The sequence below is a fragment of the Pleuronectes platessa genome, chromosome 6 (genome assembly GCF_947347685.1).
Source record: "Pleuronectes platessa chromosome 6, fPlePla1.1, whole genome shotgun sequence".
In the NCBI taxonomy this organism is placed as follows: domain Eukaryota; kingdom Metazoa; phylum Chordata; class Actinopteri; order Pleuronectiformes; family Pleuronectidae; genus Pleuronectes; species Pleuronectes platessa.
The window spans coordinates 26,985,758-27,011,233 of record NC_070631.1 but is presented as its reverse complement, the minus strand read 5'-3'; the positions used below and the strand labels follow the sequence as shown (position 1 = coordinate 27,011,233).

The following is a 25,476-nucleotide window of genomic DNA, read 5'->3' as shown; positions in this document are numbered from 1 at the left end:
TTAATACCAACCACCCTACATGCTGCAAACAAGCTATACTCACATTTGCATACGTGAAACAGAGTGGCTGCTTAGTTTTCTGCAGGATATCACTGAACTCTGTATGATCAGTTAATGTGGGTCCATGTTGGACTTAATCCACGTATGAGTGGAAAACAATGCAATCCAATTACACACTGGGTGCATTTTTCACTTGGCTGACTGCATCTACACTGTGAACATCTGCAACTGCAAACACTTTGATGCCACTATGTTAATGAGTAGCCCTCTAAATATAACCCAGTTAGAGGGCAATTAAATACACACACAAGGCGTTGCTCCATATACCAGACTCGTGTGGTACAGCTTATCACAGAACTAACTGGGACGGCCTTTTCTTATCCAAAACCAAGACACAAACACTCAAGCATCAGGTTTCCTCACATGCTATTGCAGTTAATGGCAGCTAACATAGGGCTGACAAGGAAGCGCTAATGACACACACACACACACATCCATACAGTGCAAGTAATAGCTTATACTGTATATTAAACTTGGGAAGCCTTTCCTCAGAAAATGCATGTGACTGTGGGCATTGATGAGGCTGATCTGCACAATTTCTAAATTAGTCTGTCATTTGTAGTGAACTTAGCAACAGCTCCCAGTGAAATGCAAACCTGTAATGTCAAGGTACAATTTTATCATTTCTAGATTTTACTTTTCTCTAATGTTTTTTTTGCTGCATTGAGCATGTTGGAAATTTCCTTTGGGGTTCATTAAGGTTCCTGTTTATCTTCACCAACTTCTTTGATTTGAAGAGTATAATAAAGTTAATTCAGTCAACTTGAAGTCCTTCCATGCAGTGATGCACATGTGCCCAGAAGTATGTGATTTTAAAAACTGCTAGTTTGGCTGTTGGATGCTGACAGCTGCAGCAGAATTACAGTTCAGGCTGTTTGCTTCTTCATTTTCCATCCACAGAGAAGAGGCAACAATTTATACATTCACATTGTATGTTACCTTCTCCCTCTCTCTCTCTCCTGCTCTCTCTTTATGTTTGGTTTCCTCTTTCTTGTGTCGTAGGGTAGTTGGTTGTGTCAGCTTTGCTTTTGTGTTGGTAAGAGAGGGGTGAACATCATATTGATGGTGAACTTGCACATAGATGCAGTGTATGAATATGTGTGAATGGCAGTACAACTGTACTGATAAGTCCTTTAGGTAGTCAACAAGACTAGAAAAGCTCTATATAAATACAGACCATTTACCCTTCATCTTGTTAAGTGAAGGTGTGGACCCACTGATCAATAACACAACATGTTCCTTCATTGTATTTCTTAACTTTAGCAAAGAAGTATTTGATCAAATCTGAACTAGAAATGTATTTAACATGCAGTCTTAAATATTCAATATTCAAATGTTTAACAATCAAAAGATATAACTTTTATGTACAGGTGAATTTTATCAAATGAAAAACTGTCAAATTATTATAACTTAACAATTATCAAAGGGTTAGGGATTTTGGTAAACCTGAAGATATCTCACAAAATCTAATGTAAAATGTATAATTACAAATATTCATTGTCGAGTTTGATCTCCTGATAAACAAGTCAATACAGGAAAGAAAAGCAACTGTATATCATTATGAACCAGTGATTTATTTTTCCTAAATCTATGTCACATTTAGGAACAGCTTTTATGTTCTTTATATGATAATATTTTGTGCCTTTCTGCATTTTATTTTCAATATCTGCTTGTTCCTTTAACCGCTGCTCCAAGGTGGAGATGGCATAGAATACAAGGGTACAGGAAAAGGTGTAAAAAAATAAAGAGAAGTGTAAGAAATTCGTCGTTTAGTTTACTGTGGGATTCTCTACCCAGCAGGCTGTCTCATCAAAATTCAATGATGAACCGTCTACTGGAAAGCTGGTGCCAATCTGTGTCTGTGTCTGTGTGTGTGTGTGTGTGTGTGTGTGTGCGGGTGTGCGTGCGTGCGTGCGGTGTGTGGCCGTGTGTGTGGGTGCACAGTGGTGGGGATCACCATAAATAATGCAGCGAATAGTTGATCCAGCCAAGATCTTTATTAGGTTAAGGTATGCCAAGAAGCAGGGACGGGCTCGCTCAGCAGACATATGACTGATAGGGAGGAGACAGACAGACAGTCAGTCAGACATTCAGAGAGACAGACAGACCTTAAAGCAGATAGACAGTCAGTCAGACAGACATCCACACAGACAGATATTCTTCTTTGCAGTTGTGGCTGCCTCAGCTGGCAACGTGCAACCATGCCCCACATTTAACAACCTCATGGGATATAACTTTCCATGCTCTTTCACATTACGGGCCGTTCAAGCTGGCAAGTCGGCACTAATCTTACATAACAATGCTCTTAATTTACAATTATAAACACTATGAATTATGGACACATCACTTTCTACATGTGCAGAATGTACATAATTACATAACACCCTCTACGGATGAAACAAGTGAAATGTATGCAATGGGATTTTTTTTTTTTTTTATTAAATCCCAAACCCAATTTAACGAAAAATGATGTTGTAACATCAGCTGTGCCTCTGACAGCGTCCCTGATTGAGTCATCTTCATTTGTCTGCTTCCTCTCAGTCCTTTTTCATGTTCATACTCCAGGCATCAGCCAAAACAAACTCAAGGGACAGACTGCGGTTCATTAAGCTGGCACTGAAAAATAGGTGTCTCTGTGTTTGAGGTAAGGCATCCTGTGTTAACCCTGCAGGCAGCAGTTATTCAGAGAGCCTCGTGGAGCAGTAAGACCTGCAACACACTGAAACGTTTTTAGGGACATTTTGCATATGAATAAATATGCAAAATTGTATTTAGCAAAGATCATTTGTATCTACAATAGTTAGATTAGAAAGTTGAGTTGTTTTTCATCGAAAAAGGGGGACAGCTAAAGTGTGGCACTCTGGACTGCATACTGCTATAATATTAGCCTACGTCTTTGTTTTAAAATATTGCGACTTTATTCTCATAAAAGTACGACATTATTCTTGTTATGTTATGACTTCTTACACTTAATATTATGACATTTTTCTCATAAAAGGAAGACTTTATTCTTGTAATATTAACCTACTTCTTTATTCAAGAAATATTACGACTTTTTTCTAGTAATATTATGACTTTATTCTCAAAATGCCGTTTTGTGGCTGTTTGCATTGCACATACCGTTTATGTCAACTCCATTATGTTGTAAACTCCCCAAAGAATAGTACACTAATGCACCAACTACTCTGTGTGAGCTGTATTGAAAAATGTTAAATCATTTTTCTGTGTTTTTACTGGTTTACATGCCCTGATGTAATAAATCAAGTGTAGACTACTGTAAATAATATGAAATGTTAAAGCAGCAAATTCCGATGATAAAAACCTTTAAAATTGTCCTGATCGAATCCCAGCTTGGTCTATCTGTGTGGAGTTTGCATGTTATCAGCCATGTCTGTGTGCATTCTTTCTGGGTACTTCATGTTCCTCTCACAGTAAAAAGATTGGTGTTTGGTTAATTGGAATATTTAAGCATTTGTTTTCCTGATGGCTTCCTGATGTAGAGATTTAAACAGGCCACAGCCCTGGGTGAACTGTTATTAAACCCTCCATAAATTGGCTTGAATTGGAGGCATACATTTCCTAAAGCATACCACCAGGATAATTATAACTCAGCCTCAATTTAATTTCTCTCTTGTTTTGTTCACTAAATGATCTGATTAATTAATGTAGATCTAACAGGAAAACATAGTCAGATAAAAGCACTCTGATACAAACATTAAAGGGGTACTCTGCTGATTTTACATGTCACCACTTGTGTAAACAGCTCGAGTCCTCTGAGATCCTAGAGGAGCTTTGTCAAGTCAGAATAACATCAGAGACATCGCATCTTGTTTTCCAGTATGAACTTGGAGACTGGTGGCAAGTTACAAGGCGAGAAGGATTACACTTTACACCATCAAATTGTTTTTTTTGGTGTGTTTGGAGTTGAAATAAAATCAGTAAACTGCAGTAAGAGTGTAATCAACTCTTCATAAGTGCAAATGATGGTACTGACACTGTCAATAACTAAGGTAAAAGCATCTCCTCATGAATAAAATGGAGCTAATTCAATGTATTGAACTCATTCCAGCTTAAACAAATTCAGTTCAATTCAATTTTATTTGCATAGCGCCAAAAAAGCATTATATCAAGGCAGTTTACAAAGAAGGTCAAGACCTAAAATCTTAAAACTTTTTAGAGAAACCCAACAGTTCCCACAATGAGCAGCCCTTTGGCAACTGTGGAGAGGAATAACTCCAGACTCAATGAGCGCAGCCATCTACCTCGACCGATTGGAGTGAGCAGGGGAAAATTGGGAGGAGAGGAGAGATGGTTGGAAAAGAGGGGAGAGAAGAGAGATAGGAGGTAGATGGGGAGAGAGAGGAGAAGGAGACCAGGAAAACGTGTGCAGCATCAGGTATCCTACTTTCTGAAATCTGGTTTTAAAGCTCAGTGGTATTACTGTAACTAAAATATTCATGAGTAAAAATATTTGTATCCTCGAAATCGATGAAAACCAAAAGGCAAACCTATAGAGCCTCAGGTCAAAACATGCAGTCGGCCTATGGAAACTATCAAACTAAGTTTTAATGAAGAAGAAAAAGAAAAGGCAATTGTTTATACAAATGAGTGGCTGACATGCTATTAAAAAGGTATTCATGTATGTATTTGTAGGAAAGAGTGACATTATTTAGTGGAGTTGCTAAGAGGTGGCTGTGGTGGAAACTGTATTTCCTGAGACTAGGGTTGGTCCCATCTGTGGTGAAGTTTCAGATCACATTCGCCTCTCATTTGCATGGGTCAAAAGACAGATAGAAAGAGAAGAATAGAAGAAGATGACAGCCACCCATTGAGTTGTGTTGTTTATACTTGACAACTGGTCTTCTTCCATGAGAGTCAGCTCCCTGTGTTCACTGGACAATGATCTTCTCGGAGTCGGGTTGTTTGGGAATGCAACCCAAAGCGGGTGGTAAACTCCGTCTATGGCTAAATACCGGCACGAGACCGATAGTCGACAAGTACCTTAAGGGAAAGTTAAAAAGAACTCTGAAGAGAGAGTTCAAGAGAGCGTGAAACCGTTGAGATGTAACAAGTGGGGTCCGCACAGTCTGCCCGGGGGAAAATAGGTCAATCTGAGGAGGGCTGTTTTAGACAGGGTAAAAAGGTAGCTGTTTTAAATGATCCTTCTGGTATTTTGACCAAAATATGTTACAGACATTTCATTAAGACCCCAAGGAACCATATCAACTGTGGTAAAATGGACATAATATGTGCCCTTTAAGGGAGTTACCTGTCATGTTGATAGTGGGACATGAGTAACTGAAAGTGATGGTGACAACATATGAAAACATCTTCATGGCTTTTTGTTTTCCTTTGAGAATTCCAGTAGGAGCTGAAGCTACATTGCTATGTATTATCAATGACAGAAAACAGTCATTGGTGTGTGCTTGCAGGTTAAATCGTCACAGTGTGTGTGTGTGTGTGTGTGTGTGTGTGTGTTTCCCCCATCAGCAGTAGAATGGTTGTGAGGCAAGCTCTGGTTTCAGCCTCATGAATGAGACCTTCACTCGGCAGTCCCACATCGACGTTTTGTATAGAATAAAGTCAATACCACTTACAACAGTGCATACTAGTCAATACCTCATACACCTGCTTGGCATATAACATATATAATAGTATAGTGTTGTTAATGAGAAGACCTGCAGACAGCAGCCTTCACTCTATAGTTCTGTGCTCAATCGTCTTGCTTGTGTTATTAGTTTTGATTCATGTTTAAGTTGCCCCATCCTCTAAGCTGGAGAGTAAGTGGCATGTATTTAATGGGTTGCACGGATGGCATGTTTAAGACCAATAACTAGAAATCCTGAATACTTTAGTTCAATTCAATTTTATTTGAACAGGGCCAAATCATAACATACTTTATCTCAAGGCACTTTACAATATTATAGAGAAAATGAGCAACATTTTGGCGACTGTGGAAAGAAAATTGGTTGTTAGATTTAAGATGATACAGAGAGCGCAAACAATAGGAAGGGTAAAATAACATAGCAATTTATGATTTGACTAATTTCCTGTACTCTGGGAGTTTTAATTCAATTAAAACTTAATATTATTAACTTTTCTGCAAAAGTTATTGTGTGTCCCTGCAGTAATGAGCACAGGCTGTTTTGAAACCTAGTGAATTCAAGGATGCTCTGACATTCATATTTGAGAGTTGAGCTTTCAAGAAGCGAAAAAAATCGTTGAATGGGTTTGACAAAAAATCCTGAAAGGTTCAAAATGCCGGAGCAGAAAGAATTTTCACTCGTTTCATCATCAAAACATGATGATGATGATGATGATGATGCCTCCCAGGTAACCTCTTCAACATGAAACACAGCAAGTTTCTTTTCAGTTCTTACACATTCACTTCATAGGCATATGACCGATTCAAGTATAATATTTGTTTATGCATAAATAGTTAAAATCACACAGGGCTATTACAATACAGTATACTACTCACTCTTTATGAAGGGATATCATATGTTTGTTAATATGACCTGTAACTACAAGTCCACTGATGAAGAATTGCTTTACTATCATTTATTTCAATGATGTTACTTCACAATGCGCTTATATAGAATGTAAAGCAAACTCTGTAGTTTCAAACAGATAAAAACTGTTTAAACATCCATCTTTGAATAACTGGCACAAAAATATTTTCTATTCATCTCAAAGTTCAGCATCTAAACCATTAAAAATGTTAAAGGTTTACAACATGATTCTGTTTCAAGCAGATATGAAGGCCCCACAGTAGGAAGTCTTAATCAGTGAATTCCTAATGCATTTTGTATGACTACGCATTCATTAGCTAATTATGTGGCAGGTATGATTGATTGAAGTTATGTTGCCAATTCCATCCATCATCTGGGGTCTCATTTATAAAACAGTGTGTAGGATTCATACTAAAAGTGTTCGTACGCACATAAGCAGTGTATGGCAAACGCAAAAGAAAATTCAGACTTATAAAACCGTGCGCACGCACACCTGAACACAATGTTCGCTTTATAAATCACAGTCCACCTGGAAACGTTTGTGCCTCCAAATCCGCCCTCCACACGCCCACTTTCAACCATAAATGCTCAATGCAAAGCACAGTACCAATATTAAATGATGCTGCTGACTAACGGGTTTCCACCGTGAGTCCTGATGAGAATAGGAAGTGAAGCTTTCTGACACTGACATCGAGGTGTTTGTTAGTGAGGTGGAGGTGCAGAGCGACTTTATGGGACAGCTGTGATGTCACTAATAAAGAAAATACACTGATACTCTGCCGCTGCTGTGGATAACACAATGTGTGAGAGTGAAACCGAGAGAAAGAACGGAGCCTGAAGTAAAAAAAAAAGATCACAGATCTTGCGCCACGTTCACTGCGGTGATTTGAGGAAACATGCACAGTGTGTGAAGATATTATTAAAACCTATTAATAACTCGGCTCCGTAACTCCGCTATTAAATGGAATGTAAACATAATTTGCTTAAAGTTGTTTTTTATATTTTTTAATTAAAAGGTTCGTGTGGAGCAGATATGTCGCGCGAGCAAAACTAAGCTGTTGGTTTTAATGTAAATGATGAATTGGATCAATAATCTGCTTCAGTTCACCACCTCACGTCCACATGGGTCAGAGTTTGCGTGGAAATACATATTTTTCCCCTCAAGTTTGTTTTTATAAATCTCAACGTTTGCGTGAGAAGTGGCGTATGCGTGTTCCAGGCCTCGTTTTGTGTGTACGCAACGGTTATAAATGAGACCCCTCGGGAGCTGAAGCTACTCACAGGGGACATTGGTCGAGTAAGAGTGAGACGAGCGATTCTGAATAAGAGAAGTCACGGTCCTTACCACTGCATCACCGTGCCTCCCTTAAAATATACAGCAAGAGGTCTATATGTCTGCTGACAACAACCTTACATTGTGCTATAGAACATTACCAAAGATCTGTAGATTGTCCTCAGAGCATGGCATTTGTTCAACTGTCACAGAGGTTTATGGGTTTATCCTATACTAAAATGGTTTGGTAAATGATTTTGTATTTAAATAGCGCTTTTCTAGTCTTGATGACCAATCAAAGCTCTTTACAGTACAGTTTTACATTCACCAATTCACACAAACATTCACACAGTGCATCTATTCGCAGCACTTTGTTATTCTATGGGGGCCATTCAGGGTTCAGCATCTTGCCCAAGGACACTTCGGCATGCAGATGGTTCAGACTGGGGATCGAACCGCTGACCTTCAGGTTGGAGGCCGACCACACTACCCCTCAGCCACAGCTGCTACTATATACGATATTATTATACTACCATGTACAATAAAATTTTATAGATTATATATAAAGTATTGCACTCAATATAGCACATATCTTCACCAGGGCAAAGTCTGCCCAGCTATTGTAACAGAAAAATAAGTCAAAATAAAGTATTCCGATCATCTGTTCAAAGTTGTACTGGCTCATAGATCTCAACATCAATAATTTCTCTGATCGATAATACATAATAAATGTTGGAAATGACATCATACACTTAAGAGGAGGAGTTAAGAACAAAAGTTACCCAACAGAAGATATACATGCCATTGAAGTTTCCTCATAAATACTCCTTCTACACAATATGTAAACATTTTGTAGTATTTTGGGCTGTGTTGTGAAAGAGACCACCATTTTGGTAAATTTTGGTCTAAGGCCAAATATCTGTTTCAAAACCCGAAGCTGGACATGATTTGATTTACTGTTCCATCATCTCAGGGATTCCTGCAGCAGGAGCAGGAGCTTCAGGACTGAAATTAAAAGCACAGGTCACACTGAATTGAATGAACAGACCTGCCTAGAGCAATGTCCGAATGTAGAGGCCATGGTTATTTTCAGCAATATACCATATATTCATACTATGACGATGATAAGTGTTGAGTTTCCTGGTTCTTTTTCCCAGTGTAGAAGCTGCTCTTGTCGAATCCTAATAATTATACTATATTATATCATTATCCAGGGTTTATGCTGAATAACCTTTAATTTCATAACATTGAATGACTTTCTGTTTCCTTAAAAGCTTGAAGATGTCCTTATCTTCTGCCACAGTATATTCCTGAGTTAAACGATGTCATGTCATAGTAAATACTGGGTAAGTTAGAATGTTTGAAGAGCTCAGGAGTTGAAGGCTACTCTCTCCCCTGAACTTTCTATGCGTGAAGTATCAAAGATGAATTACGATGTGAAAAGTCCCCGAGCTGTGCGCTCATCTGGATAATAATAATAACTTGAATTCATATAGCGGCTTTCAAGAGACGCAAGGACGCTTAACATTTGTCAGAAAAAAAAGAAAGTAGGTGCTGGCTTCTCTGAAGTTTCCACAACACCTACACTGCAGCAATTGTTGTCACTTTAGACATTAGTCCTCTTTTCTGAATAACAGTCGAATACCCGCCAGTTGTGTTTTTTTTGCATTACTAGCAAGACTCGATAAACGCTATTCGAGTCATCATAGGGAATCCTAAGACCCGACATTCAAATTCAACTGGAAACGGCGTCATTTACAACATGTTTTTAGCCTTAATGTCCGCCGTTATCCTCCTAGCCGTGAGACATATTTTCACACACATAGTTCTCACTGATCTTGTCTCACGTCCCTTGGTCAAGAACATAGAGGCAAGAGTTTTCCGGTGTGTGCGCGAACATGAAAAGGCTAGGAGAGTAAATGAATTATGTCTAAAAACATGGAGTGAATGACGCAGTTTCGAGTCGACCCAAATGTCAGCATAGTGGTGAGTATATCATGAGTGGACTTTTGGGTGAACTATTTCTACTACTATAGTGGGAGAACATACACTGCACATCCCAAGCTACAAACTGAAACTCTGCTATTATGAGCATGATAAAGGTCTAGGACAACGTGGCCATTCAGACCACCTACTACTGATATTAGAAAATCAGGTGCTGTTTTACCTTTAGAAACTGTCATTTGTTGTATCCAATTTACAGCATTAGGAGATTAGCAGGAGCCCCACAGATAAATACAGCATAGGTTTTTTCTACTGCTCAAACTGGATTTCACCCATCAATACTGCTACTGTACAAGGCTTATCAGTGCTTCAGACAAGACTACCTCCATCTTGCTTTACCTCCTCTCTAATTAACTGCCACATTCACCGAGATAGAGAGCAGTGATCTTTTTGAGCAGATTTGCAGTGTAGGTGCCAAACTGATGTGTGTTGATCAAGAGAAGACGATTATTGAGAATTTATTTGACTTTATTAACTTAGCAGTGACCTTGGATTGAAAACTGCCTCATTAACTGGAAGAAAAATGGGCATGTTATTAATCTTTTTGCATAAGGCACAATGCATTGAGTTCTCTCAGCAACTGAAAAACTGTTTGTTAACAGTAAAATAGTTCAAAGCTGTGCACTGACCTTTTGGGAGTCCTTGTCTTTCAAAGGTTTAATCACTTAGTTCACATAAGAATATAAAGGAAATGCTTCCCATCTGTAACCAATTTGTCAATGTAAGTGCTGCCCTGAGCTATAACAGAAAAATTCCAAATGCGAATGGTTGGGATGCAGTCACGTCACTGGTCTGTGAGATATGGGCTGTGATGGATGGACATAGTGTTTAGCAGTATGGAGTTTTGTAAATTATTCCAGGCAGCTGAAATCTTCTCCTCCACCAGAGGATGATGAGCCAACATTTACTCAAGACTGTCATAATTCCCTGTTATTCAAACGAGGATTGAACTGCAGGGCCTGAATCTATAGAGTGCAAAGGAAGAATGATGCGTTTGTCAATGTCACAGTATGCAGGGAAACTACAAAGGCAGCCAAAATCTAAACGGAGCGAGACTTCTCAGTGTCGACAGTAATCAATCCCATTTCAGCAGGCTTTTAATGTTGACAAAGGCGTTGTGCTATCATTAATGATTAGCATAGGAGCCTCTGTTTTATTTTCCAATTGAAAATGACAACTGAAATGTACACGTGGAGCTAAACTCTGATTAGCAATTCAAAATCATTAGATCACACATTTAAATCCTAACCAATTTTGCCCTTTGTGACAATCCAACCAAAACTTATCATCCATCTCTGCAGTAAGTTTCAGGTCTAAATAATTATAAAACACAGAGCAGCATTAGCATTCACTTGTTTATGAAATGCAATGTGAATTATGAATGTAAGCTACATTTTCACGATCTGCAAGCTCTGTTTTTGGTCTCTTCCTTCTCCTTAAATGAATAAGTGTCTCTGCAAAATGCACCACTATGTTCATTAATTATGCACTCACAAATACGTGTTTCTTTGATGCATGACGTGGGTGTACCATAAATTTGGTGCTGGCACTATTGTCATAACAACAACAATAACTTTCCCACTCTGGACACATGGCATAATCTGCTATCATGCTAAGGTGCCATGCTAATAGCCCACAGCAGGTTCACTAGCTGCCGCTGCCTCCTCTCTAAGCATCTGAACCACAAAAGGCCACATGGTTTGGTAAAACATGGCGTGACCACATTTAACAGAAATGAGCAGCAATTCCATTGAAGGTTCCAGCACATGGACTGCTCCAAAACTTGGTCTTACAGCTGACTGATGACAATGATTAGGCTCAAAGTAAATCATGTAAATGTGCCACTGAAGACGATTCATTATAAAAAACTAAAAAGCTTCACAGCGCCGACAAATAGTGATCCTTGGCCTGCAGCAGCATCCAGAGTACACATCGTAATAATACTCATTGTTAAATGAGTCAATCAATCAATAATATTTCATTTTTTTAGATTCACAATTCATGATCTATACCATCCACAGTTTTTGATCAATGATCCATGATGAGTCATCAGTTTCAGGATCCACTATCACCATTCATGTTCCACAATGTGGCTTCAGACGTGATCCTGCAACAGTAAATCACAGCGACTTTAAAGAAGGGGTTAACCCGGAAACATGTATTGATGAGACATTAATGTTATGAAGAGGAATCAAATCAAATCAAATTTTATTTGTATAGCCCGTATTCACAAATTACAATTCATCTCATAGGGCTTTAACAGGGTGTGACATCCTCTGTCCTTAACCCTCAGCAAGAGTAAGGAAAAACTACTAAAAACCCTGTTTTTGTGAGGGATCCCTCTCCCAGGACGGACAGAAGTGCAATAGATGCCACGTGCAGGAAAACATCATCAAGATTAAAGTCTCTAGCAGCATTGTGCTGCTACAGAAGTGGAGGAAAGAGAAGCTCCATGTTTCATGTGTCCACTGACAATCTAGGCAGCATAACTAAAAGCTGCCAACATTTAAAAAATATGATTAGTGCATCTTTAAATACTGTAAACATAAAAATCACCCTTTATAATATAATACAACAGTATTGCAATAAACCCTACATTAATGAAGCTTATAGACTTTATTGGTTGTTAGCAGTACTGAACCAAGAGAGGTTCTGATGCAGTACTATGGTTATTTGTGAGGCTTTGGATTGTGCTGTGCAGTATCAGTTCTCTTCATATTGTTCAGTGTTCCCGTTATTGTGTCCACCCCCCTGCCTGTGCTCAGGGTAAGGGGAATCTTTTGAAACAGAATGAAAGGCTCAAGGTCTTTAAATCGAATGCCTCAGAGGGAGAGCTGAAAGAGTAAATATCCTTGAACACATACCAAACAATCACAGACAAAGAAGTCGAGGCTTTGAATAAGTCTGAGGTTTAACCTTTATAAAGTCCTTACTGTTTGGAAAGAATCAGCTCTTACATGAGGACATCACTCCAGACCAGAGCCATGGAAACATTTGTCACAGATTTGGTGTTAATAGTTTCCAAGGTTCATATCAAATCTGTTATCAAGGCTAAGAATGCAGCAAAGATCCACCACAGCTAGCAGCCCTCCCACTTCAGCTCCGACACACTGTACTTAATGTACCTAAAGTGCCGCACAAAGATTGTAATTGACATTTCTGGGGGTCTAATTTTCAGTTTGCTTTAGTTGTCTTATTGTCTGACTTGCTTTTTTGCCCCTTTGAACTTTTCCTTAGCAATCTGTCTACCGTTCTGTTGTAAGCAACACAGCTTTCTGCGTAGGCCACATAACGGTTTTTGGATCACTCACGCAGCTCAGGCGACTTGAGGCACACTTTGTTTTTATTGCTCAGTTAATGCCCATAACCAAAAGGGTTGTGCATTGTTTTTAAGTTTTGCTCAAACAATTTACTCAGTTATGTACCTGAACCTATTCTGTGTAGACACACACCATTAAAATGCCACTAATCTTCAACAGCAAACAACATTGTGGCAGTATCTTATTATTGCCATGATTACATATTTTATCTATATTAACATTTAGAGTCACAATAAGGTAACATTAACTTTATTTACAGAATTGTTGACAACATACTTCGACTTTTTTTTCAAAAACAATACCTGCCATACCGCTGTGACTGCAGTTCTGTTGATGCAATTCAAAACACTAGTTTAAGGTACAGGGAGACATAAGAAAGTACTTTTAACCCACAACCAGTTAGTAGAGTATACATGTAACGTTTGAGAGACTGTGTTCACAGATGTCAACACTTTATTTATTATACAGAAATAATCACCAGAACTAGAAGAAGACCCAAGTATAAATTCACCTGACACTTCAATTTCTACATTAACAAATGTTACTTTTGGTATAGATTCCACATCTATTTCATGTCTGTCCCACCATAAGCATTCCAGGAGTGTGGAACTGAGCAGTTTGGTCAGTTTGGAAGGTTCAGCAATTTATACCGAAGAATGCGTACATGGGCCAGAAGATGAACCTGTACAAAAGTGAGATATTAAGTCCTTTGAACTGCTTAGTTATGTGGCCCGCACTGGAGCTTTCGATGGTGCTATCAGTTTATGCACAGTGCAGCAGAGGGCCAATTAATGGAGCCCCTTTTTGACTGCAGTAACAGGGGAATGCAATGACCAATGTAAATGTAGTCTGGCTGTATAAAATGGATTGTCAGTGTCGGTGGCCCCCTCACTGTGTGTGAGGAGTCATTAAGTTAAAATACCATATCCAGTACACAGGGTCTACCTAGTCATTTTAAAAGCAGAGTTGAAGCCTGTGGGAGTGAAATGGTTCACAGGATACATTTGGTAATGGAAATTAAAACTAAATTAAACTTCCTTCATTCGGCTACTCAGTTTATTACCCCTGCAGTGAATACAATGAATGGAGAGTGGAGCAAATTACCTTTGAGCCTGCAGAGATTTTTTAATCACTTCAAAGCCCAGGACAAATAAGAAGCAACGGTAGATTGGTGTCCTTTGCCCACAGGATGTTTTGAAGTGTCAACACAGCAACATACACAACATCCGCTGACGGCTCTTGTTGTTTGTGGATAATATCTGCTTCCCTGTTTCATTACATTATAGAAACTATTCTAATAACACAACATGTCTTCATCCAGATGTTCATTTTAACTGCAAACATCTTCTAACTCACATTCATCCTGCTGCTGCATTATGTAAATCATTCATCTGTTTACTCCACAACAAACAAGAACATTTGGTCCATTGGCAGAAAGAAGAAAAGGAAGCGATTATGGGATGAAAAAGAATTCAAAAATGTCTGACATCCTCTTTGATGTTTACTGCAGAAGAGAGTGCATCCTTCCATTATACCTCCTATTTATTTCTGAACTTTCCAAAAGTCTTAGAGTATCTAAAAGTTTTTCAAGGTTCAGACACGGGCAGTGTCCTGTAAATTACATAAATTAAACTATTCAGAAACTTGTAATGTTGATATTTAAGCTTATGCAATTATCATTCACAACAGGAGTAATTTGTATGCAAAACAATGTCATACAAATGACATCAGGCAGCTCATGACTCTACCTATCTGTCTCCTACATTTACAGACCAACAAACACATTCAAACACATTGACAGTGGGCATATCTGTAAACTCTGACAAACACTTGCATTTCGAGCAGGGATGTGAGATCTAATCACCGGTGATTACATTCAGGAAACATTTTAATGATCAGACTGAACAGACAAATTTAGCTGAGCCCTTGTGATCGGATCTCTCAGGATTGACGTTAACACCAGGTCTGATCGGGGCCTTAGTGCCAGGGTTCTGGTGATTGCAGTGTTTGATCCTCTCGGACTGGTCTGCGGTCAATAGGCAACAGTCACTGTTCACAGATTGACTGATTCCGATTCTTTCACTTTCTTCACACCATGCCAGTTGTGTTAATGTTGGGTCTATTGCAGTGCACGTGAAGCAACATACAGCAGCTATTGGCCACTGCATAAGGCAGGGGGTTGAGAAGTGAAGTTCACCCTGGACAGGCCACCAGTGTGTCACAGGGCCAACATACAGAGACAAACAACCCTTCATGGTCACATTTACACTGGACACTAAACATTTAGTGTCTCCTGTAAACCTGACCCCCAATCTGCCTGTCTTTGGACTGTAGAAGACAGAGTTCCTGGAGGAAAGCCACACAGACAGGCCCCACCTGAACTGCTTACTTCAGCAGAAGCAAATAAGTGATAGAAATAGAAGAAAAAAGAAGAATTAGCATGAACGTTGCTTTCAACCTATGGAGAGAGAACTTAGAGAGTTCTATGTGTGTCTTCTATGTGTGTGGTCCTGAGATATTTGTATTATTTTAGCCTTTTTCATTTTTGCGTCTGTTGTAGAAATGTCATCAACACACCCTCTCCCCCGCTGTGAATCCTGCAGAGGACCCCCTTCTGTCTTCTCACATCAGCTTCTAGGACAATCTTTTGAAAGGTTTTACAAAGGGACTGGGTTGAGAAACAAGCAGTCCAAAATAATAATGAAATAATAATAAAAGCTCTTGGTGCATTTCTAAAACAGCACTTAATACCTGTCGTTTGACCACTGGAGAGCGGCCCTGCTGGTCCTCCTGGATCTATATGATTCCCCACTGTGTCAGTGGCCTAATGTAAGACTTAACTGCAGTGATCTACAGAAAGTTGCAAGTATCGAGTGGCTTATACATCTTTCAAACGAAAAATTTGCAGGCATATGCAGGTTTTCTTTAGTACAGGTAACTTAAAAAAACTGATCCTTTCCGTTTGGGTTTTGTTTCTCTTTGCATCATGTCTGATATCACAACACACCAAAAAAAATGGAGTCGCTCTCTCACCTTGCTGTCTTACCAAATTAGCACATGCACCCGGGTGTCATGTTTTCATCAGTGCCAATCGGAGCCAATGCCAATTAAAGCCAATGTCTACTGCAGAGTCATTTGATACGGCAGTGAATGCTGATTGTATCTATACCATTTGCAGACAAACTCATTTTGTGTAAAGGAATTAAGTGACCAGTTCTCTTATGAGTTGATGGTATTATGATGAGTCAAAATGGGTCCACCATCTGATCTGAACAGTTGATTAGGGTAAGTTTTACTGAGCTCCTTTATATCATCTCAGGTGAGCCTCCAAAGGTCGAACTTCCAATTGCTGAGCCCTCCTGTGGTGCAAAGGCTCTGATCTCAACATTAAACATATTTCTCTTTATCTACAGCCAGATGAAATGTACATGGATGAACTGTTTGGATTTAATGAACTAGAAACTAGCTACTTGTATTAGTGTGTTAACGTATGCTATGTTTCTGTTTTGAGAGCTATAAACTCTGGCCTTTCGCCTCTGAGTGCTAGTAGTATGCAGCACTGTTCCCATTAAGATGATGTCATGCCCAGTTTTTTTTTGACTCTCTGGATGTGCACTTAATATTTCACAAGTACTAATCGCTTTTAGATTTTGGGCATTTTCCTTTATAGGGCTATCATTGGAGGGAGGGAAGGAATTTGAGACTAAAACTACAGTTAATTTCATACCACCTAACAAAACCCCTTTGTCAAAATAAGAAAAGAGGGATTCATTTATCTGACAAAGGAGTTTTCTTTTTGTTGTGTTGGAGCTTTTTTGGGGTTTGTCAGAAAAAACAAATAAAAGTTACAGAAACAATAAAGCAGGATTTAGAACCCCTCTGTTACGGTTTGGTGGAGGAGATGGACCCAGGGTGCAGAGGTTACAAACAAAAGGTATTTAATATAAGAAAAGGCTTTAAACAAGACAAAAACAAAACACTAACAGGTAAGTTCTGGCGACAAGGCGCACAGAGAACAAGGAAGCAGGAGAAGCTGGTCGAAACAGCAGAAACAGACAAACCATATCTGACACGTGTGGAAACGAGTAGACAACGAGTACGAACCGACAGAGGACAAAGGGAAACACAGAGGCTTAAATACAGAGGAAAGGAAGGGGTAATTAACCACAGGTGAAACACATGAGGACTGGGAAGACAATCACCGAAAGGAAGTGAAGATAGAAACCACACACAAGGGACAGATACTACAAAATAAAACAGGAAACAGAAAATACACTGATGAGACTGAAATTAACAAACTAAAATGACAGGATGTCACACCCTCATGTGTGTTACTCATTCAGCCATCACCTGCTATCGGTGGACATGTAAATTCTCTGGCAGAGAGCATTTGCCAAGTCAACAAAATACTTTTCAGCCCCCTGTGGCCAAAGTGAATATCGAGAAAATGAACCAAATCCTGACAAAAATATTTAAAATACCCTCTCAGGGCTTCCATACATCTGACTTATCAACACTTTATAGAGATTGAAATGGTTAAGATCCTAACACATCGAACAGCAGCACAATAAATGTAAGTGCAATATTCACTGTAATCTAATGGCACCAATAGAAAGAGCAACACTTTTATACAGTCTGTTAATCCACTGGTTCACCTTTGAATAAAGAGTGGTCTACCACTGAAGTGTTTAGATGTCCTTCTCACCTCCACTCAGACAGGTCAGGTGGCCCTGAGCGGTGGCCATAGAGAAAAAGGGCAGGTATCAGCTGAGGGTTACTATTCCACAAAAGTAATGGAGGGAGAATATTGGGGTGAGGAGGTCAGCGTTCTTCATTGCTCTCTCTGTACCTAATACATTGTTCATCTCCAACCCTTGAGTGAACCTTGTCCGATTGAGTTTTCACCCATGGGAGAGAAAGACAGAGGGAGATGAAGATACAGGGAAAGTGAGAGTGGTCGTACAAATTCAGATGATTAAGACTAGTGAAAAGAACAAAAGGATTGTTTAAAAAGTAATTTCTGCCAACAGATCCTTCTCACTTAAATCATACACACTGGATCTCTAATGTTAGGTTTAGGTTAGGTTAGGGTTTTGCCTGAAGTAACTGGTTAAGGATAGAGTAAGTCTACAGAAAATCAATATAAATCAATGAAATGTCCTCTGGAGATGCAAATATGTATGTGTGAGTATGTGTGTGTGTGTGTCTGTGTTTAATTGCAGTCTTCCACCACTTATCACACATTGCTTTAATCCCCTAGAATGAAGTCATATAGGCAGAATGCATTGAAGTCAGTCAGGCTCGTGCACTCACCACACACCACACACACACAAACACACACACACACAAAGTATATGGTATGACATTCATATAGACACACACAGTACACAAATGCTCATTCCTTCAGACCATGTCAGATGACTTCATGCCTTGATATCCTTTACAAAGCAAGTATCAACATTGGCTAGGCTTGGAGGACGGGTAAAAATCTAAGGTGGGAGTCCTTGAAGATAATGTGAACTGAATATTTTTTTCAACTTTACGTGATTTGTAGCTCCCTTCGTACCATTAGCATTCAGCAGTGGGGACAGTTTGTACAGGCCTGTGCTTTGAAGAGTACATGGTGGAGAGTGAAACAGAGATCGTCACGTTATAAAATGAAAAGGAGAGGCTGACCTTGTCAAATCATTTTTTGTCCCTGCATTAATCTGAAGGTTCTTGCATTAGAGTAGAAAAGGTCAAGGTATTCTATACCAGCAGCCTCCATTGGGGCTAAGGATCAAGCGCAAAAAGATAAATGTAAATAATTTTTTGACAGAGAATTACAGATAGAGTTAATATAGGAAGGAGCCAAGCTTGTATCCTTGGCTTCTTAGATGCACATATTCTACCTCACATATTTGCTGCCAAGAGCATAATAAACTGCTACTACTGCTTAGTGGTTGACTTGCATTGTGGTCAGGGTAGTAAATATAAACTTAAATCCAACGCCCAGGGATGATGGCACTTGGGCAGTCCGCTTCTTTTTGCTGGGCCACATGTAAGCCATAGCAATATCACATGTAAACCAAAGATTGCCAAATGTCTCCAGATTAGTTTTGTGCTGTTTTGAACATATTTACCACTTGGGCCACTTGATTACAGCTTGCCTAGAGCACTGCATGTTTGCCAAAAGTGGGCCCTATTTGCTATTTTACAAGTGGGCAACTTTCATCTCGCGTCCATGATGTCTTGTCCACAAGAAGGACAGAAGTGCCACATCACTGTCTGAAGTGACCCACATCCACATGCTGTCTGATACATTTTTCACATCATATATTTTTTTTCCTAAAACTGTTTATTTTTTTCCTCGACATTTCAACTGTATTTCTGTAGAGTATGAGATTCATGATTAAAAGAGCTCATTAGCCTTACATTAGCTGAGGAGGAGCTGTTGGTACTATGTTCATACATAACATCATGTACCTGAAACAACATTTCTGCCATGATAAGCATGCTGTTATAATTAAGCGCCACACCATCCCACAGTTTAATCTCCCTCCATCCCTCTGATTGACTTTTTAGGATGCACTGCACAAACACTACTTGCTGTAAATGTCTTTGTTCCCACCTCTCATCACACACATGCACAGACACACACACATACACACACATGCACACACATACACACACATGCACACACACACACACACACACACATACACACACACTCTCACACTGTCTACTGAAGTTAATAATTAGTGGGAGGCAGCTGAAACCTGCGCTGGAATCGGCTGCTAATCTGTTCCCATTGACTGAGTTTAGAAAGCAAATTGAGCTGCTAATGAGCATCATGACATCATTCTGATGACGGTGATCAATCTCAACAGAACAACTGCTGCACACACACACACAAAGTTGGTTTAAATGGAAACTGTTGGGAAAAAATTTAAAATCCATTATAATGCATTCATACCTAATGAACATGATAGATATGAATAGAAAAATACCCCGCATCTCTTGCACTGTGCGACGCACATGGCACAAATGGCATGACGCAATAGAGTGTGCATGATGCAATGCGGCAAACGTTACTCACACCGACCTGGGTTAGAAAGTCATTAGACTGCCCACTGGTAAGCCTCAGCTTGCACTAGAAAAAAAACTCTTATCAGACACAGCTCCTGAAGAAGACGCTGAAATTCTCCAAGCTATGTGCTCTTCTGGATGGTGGTGTGGACTCACAGAATGGTGCTGAACTGGTCCGATGCAACATCTGTAGTCACTTCATCCAGTCTTCCTCCTTTCCGCTTTCCAGAGAAGAACAGGCAAATATTTGTGGGTTGTGTTTAGCTGTAAACACGAATGATCCCGTAGTGCGAATCACGAGAGTAATGCAAGGCGAACATTTTCTTCGTGTTTGGTGTGAATGCGAGGGACAGTACAAAATCAAACTTCTGTATATTTTATACCAGGCCGATAATATTACAAATAAATCTGCCTTATTTGGCTATACCTGCAGGTTGTAATGTAATTTGTAATATTCAAATGCTCCAGTCTCGAAAACACCAATAATGTGCCAAAAGATGAAGTATTTCATTATTTATATTATTATATTAAACATATAAAACGATAGTATATCAAACTAATTAAGGAAATTAATATAATTCCTTTAACGCTGATACCAGTCTGTCTCTGAGAGGCTCAGAACTACTGATTAAATCTGTTCTGAGATGATAACCCTGTAAGAATGCATTAAATGGCTAAATACATTATATATATATATATATATATATATATATATATATATATATATATATCATACATGACCTTTTTGGTGGAGGTCATAAAAGGCTCATTGATTCCTCAAAGTTCCTGTGACTAAGAAGAGGGATCTTTTGGCAGAAATGGAACCTAGTGAAGTTTTTACATGTGTGTTTCATCTAAATTATACAAATTGTTGTTTTCTTTACACTAGACTGGGCCCTTTATATTTAAATGCTTATATTTACAACATGAGTTGGTCCTCTCTACAGAGGCCACCATGTTATTTTACAGTAGCCTAGTCTGGACAAACTAAACATATTTTGAATATTTTATGACAACTGCAGGCTACCACAGTTTCTCCTTTATGTTTGAAAGTGGAGGTTGAGTTGAGAGGTAATCAGCTGCAACACGCAACTTCACCACCAGATGTCACTACATTCTACACACTCAACCTTTAAAGCAGCTGGTCACTCTTGTTTTTACCAAATGTTGTTCAATCACGAAGAAGTATTCTGTTTTCAACTGGAGTGAACAATGATTTAATGTCGCAGAGAACTTGTGTGCATCACAGAAACCGGGCTGTGCCACAGGACAATTTATGTTCATATTGCTTTATGTTCATATTGCTTTATGTTCATATTACTTGTAATAAAGAGTGTTACCAGTGAGAGGCTGTCTCTGCTTCTGACATATGGTTCAGGAAGTGAAACCTCATATGGCTTTACTGTGACGTTAATTATGCTATTTCGCTATCCTCGTTCATGTTCACTCAGTTACACACGGGTGACGTTCATCATGTCGTTTGTTGACTCTGATGTGTCATGTTTGCACAAATTCACTGTACGAACAGATCTAAGAGAAATTAAAGATAAGAATATGACTTGCATTAGAGTCAGTGTCCTCACTGTGACTGTGGGGTTATGTGCAAGATAATACAGTTATTCCATAACAGTGACTATTTGATACGATTTATGTGTAGTTATAAATATCCTTTGGTCAAATGTTTATTAGTGTTGTGTTTTGAATCAATTTGTACTAACCAAAGAGAGCTATGATGAAAAACCTCAAGAAATCAAACCAACAGCTCAATGTCTCCCATCTGAGTGTGTTTATTCACTGCTAGCATTTGTAACATGCATGTAGGGTATGTGTGGGTTATCAATGGGCAAGTATAGTATCACAGTGTGAATGACATGTGACAGCATGGCATATAGAAACACAGAATGAATGAGAATGTGACGCATAGGCTACCGTATTGTGCATTGATTGGTTGTATACATAATTTCAGGGCCCTAAATCCAATGCAGTATTTGCATATCCACATGTCCACACACGCCACAGGCACACATAGTCTTCAGTTTCTTCAGCGGACTCACATCACTATATATAAAAAAAAATGAATTTGAACATCAGTAATTCATCATTGAAGTAGAGTTCTACTGGAAAAAACAACTTCAAATTACCTTAACACAACAAACTAAAACTGAAAAAACTAAGCTTTATTTTAAATGGATTATTAATAGACTTTCTGTCCAAAGAGAACAGGGGAACTGTTTACATGTTAGTTTTTTCTTTTTTTAATCCCAAAGCTTTCTTTATGTTTACTTGTGTAAACAGGAAAGCTGTTTTCATTCAATAATTATTTCCAGCCAATTTAATTTGCTATTTTTCTTCCACTCTTGAGGTTCCGTCTCTGAAACTTCTCATTAGAAGTCTCCCAGAAAAGGTTATGATAATTCCCTGTGGACTCTGATACCGGATTTTAACATGAGAAGTACAAGTTAGCCTGTATCAGGTTGATGGATGACTCTAGAAATAAAGTCAGTTAATCTTACATAGAGCATCAACACGCCCAGGTGAATAAGAAATTGCAGTTCTTCTTTTTTTCTCCCTGCACATACAACCTTGAATGTGAATTGCTATTATGTCAGGCTGAGTGTACAGAGAGCAAATGTCTGGATATTACAAATCTCTGCTGTTCAGACTAATGTTATAATTACACGGCAAAGGCTGGAGTCTGTGAGTGGGTGTGCAAGCCATGTGAGGTTAATGACTTCAGAGAGCTGCTATCTCTCCTCTGTAAAGCCCAGTGCTCATGACACTTAGGTCTACATTTAACTGCTGACTGGCCTTCACATAGCTGAGCTAAATACCGGAGTCTCCAGCACCTTTGTTACTCTTCTCAGGCTGGTTTAAAAGCTGCGATTAAACCAGCAGTAGAAGTAGAGAGCTGGAACAATGCCATATGCCGGCTTGTTTCGTTCTGTGTAAACAGTGCAGAAATTTTATGTATGTATATAGCACTGTTTTAGTCTCCATGACCTTTCAAAGCACTTTATATTGCAGTTTTTTCATTCACCCATTGACAAATACATTCTTACAGTGCATCTATGTGCAGCACTTTCTCTATCACGTATCGCTCACACAGTGCAGGCACAAGCATAAGGAGCATTGTTGAGGTTCAGTGTCTCGCCCAAGGACACTTCGGCATTCCGAATAGAGTAGGGTATCAAACCATCTGTCCTTTGGTTTGTGTACAACCTGCTCTACATCCTAAACCTAAAAAATTAACCTAAACCGTGTCTTTAAAAGTCATGCATGGCTCTCTGGTGAAGATTGGTTTTCAGCAAGTTGTTTGGCTTAAACGAGGTGTGAGTAGCATCATCATGTTCAGCCATCACATTAGAGAGGTTTGTGTGATCATGTGTTCAAAAATTTTGGTTGGTGAAAGTTATACAACTTGAAATGGCCCTGTTTGAGAGAGGATGATGTCTTACACCAACAAGACACCAGAAGGTGAAAACTTGTTTGAATGCTCACAGTAAAAAAGTGTCAGTAAAACTTGATGTGACCTGTAAGACCATCCCTCGGAGAAGACGGTCGGAGGAGTGGGCAGTAAGGGTGTTCATGTGTTAACACAGCAAAGTGGAAAACCAATCTGTGTTAACCAGGCCACAGTAATTAATCTAGTAACCATTCACTGAATCCACAGCGGCAAGAGAAATAGAGACAGTTTGGTCGATAGTAAATTAAGTTAGAATGTTGTTAGCAACACATAAGCCTCAAGCAGGAGGCTAATGACTAGCTTCCATAACAGCAAACTGATTGCAGATGAAACTACATTAACAGAGAACAGCAGCAGAGATAGTTTTAGTTTGAGTGATAACCAAACAAACCTCTGGTCTGAGTCTCTGTTGCTCCCTGGTGAAAAGATGCCAATTCCTGTCTCCCCCCACTGTGGACCAGTGTTGAGGCCTTCGCAAACGACTCTGTTCTTTTCAATGGCTCTTTGATGCGAACAAAGGAAGTCAAGTTATATTTGTCGTCATACTTGTCTGGGAGCCGTTCTTTTATCAGTGTGCCCAAACTGCATCACTGCCTGCCCTAAACAAATAAAATCCACGCCTGTGTGATGATAACTAGTTATAGAGACGTTAGTCTCCTTAATTCTGTTTGAAGACTGCTGAAGTTTAAGGTTTCTCCTTTTGTATGATCTGTGTGTGTGTGTGTGTGTGTGTGTGTGTGTGTGTGTGTGTGTGTGTGTGTGTGTGTGCATGTGTGATTGTGTGTATGTGTTTGCCTTAGCCCCACCCACAGTTAAACAGACATGTGCATGAATAGGATTCAAGGTTGAGCAACATTATTTGCACAGATTTCACACAGAAGGTAAAATCAAGGTAGGGTAAATTCACTGACAAAGCAGAGGGATATGGTGTGACATTGTGTAATGTTTACAATGCAGATTATGGACATCAGTAGTTTAGTGTTGTTTAGTTAGACATTTTATTGTTGGAATATCTAGTTTGATTCTGATTCAAATCTATTATATAATCATTACACTAGTTGCTATTTAGCTGATTAACTGAGTGACCCCTGTCCCCTTAAAGAATGTTAATACATTTTTTAAACAACTGCCATCAAAGAGCCATAGCTCCCAACACTACTGTGGACACACACACATAAGGAAAAATATATCTATAACTCCCGATGTACATTTCATTAAGGAACTATACTTATCACAGATCTTACTAAACTTTGCTGCTATAAGTCTGACTTTCATCTATTTGTCTATTTGCAGGAGCTAAGAATGAGATTTTCCCACATATCAAGGTGTTGATCTAGCATATGGAACCCAGAGGCTCCTAGGATTTAAAAGTTATCTTGGGCTTAAAAAGGTTGGTAACAACTGCTTTAAACCTCTTTAAACTGGAAAGACATTGCCTCTCTTCACTCTATTGTGAGAAAAGCAAATGTCCTCTCTAGACACTAAATTATTTAGGGAAATATAGATTCCTTTTTTCCTTCTATGTGGCACTTTCATTAAATGTTACTCCCAAGATACACTTGTCTCAGTTTTCATTTAAAATAACACACACACACACACACACACACACATACACACACACATTAGCATATGCTTCTGTTTTTGACACTGTTATATAACCAATGTGACCTGGGAGGAAAACCCTCAAATCAGCCCGAGCCAGACAGCAGTGTGTGAGACACAAGGCCTTTCTGGGACAGTCAAATGAAGTCTGTCCCTAAAGGGAACATATTCATT

The 25,476-nt window shown here is 39.1% G+C and overlaps 1 protein-coding gene across 11 annotated transcripts in view; it reads left to right on the top strand.

The window, feature by feature from the left end:
- Window positions 1-25,476, top strand: part of plch2a (phospholipase C, eta 2a) — a 199,706-nt gene that overhangs the window by 66,922 nt on the left and 107,308 nt on the right. Inside the window, exon 2 of one of the 11 annotated variants that reach the window (XM_053424360.1) lies at window positions 24,994-25,090. The exons of the other annotated variants lie outside the window; for them this stretch is intronic. The gene's annotated coding sequence lies outside the window, so the exon portion shown is untranslated. The remainder of the gene's footprint in view (window positions 1-24,993; window positions 25,091-25,476) is intronic. 11 annotated transcript variants of the gene reach the window in all.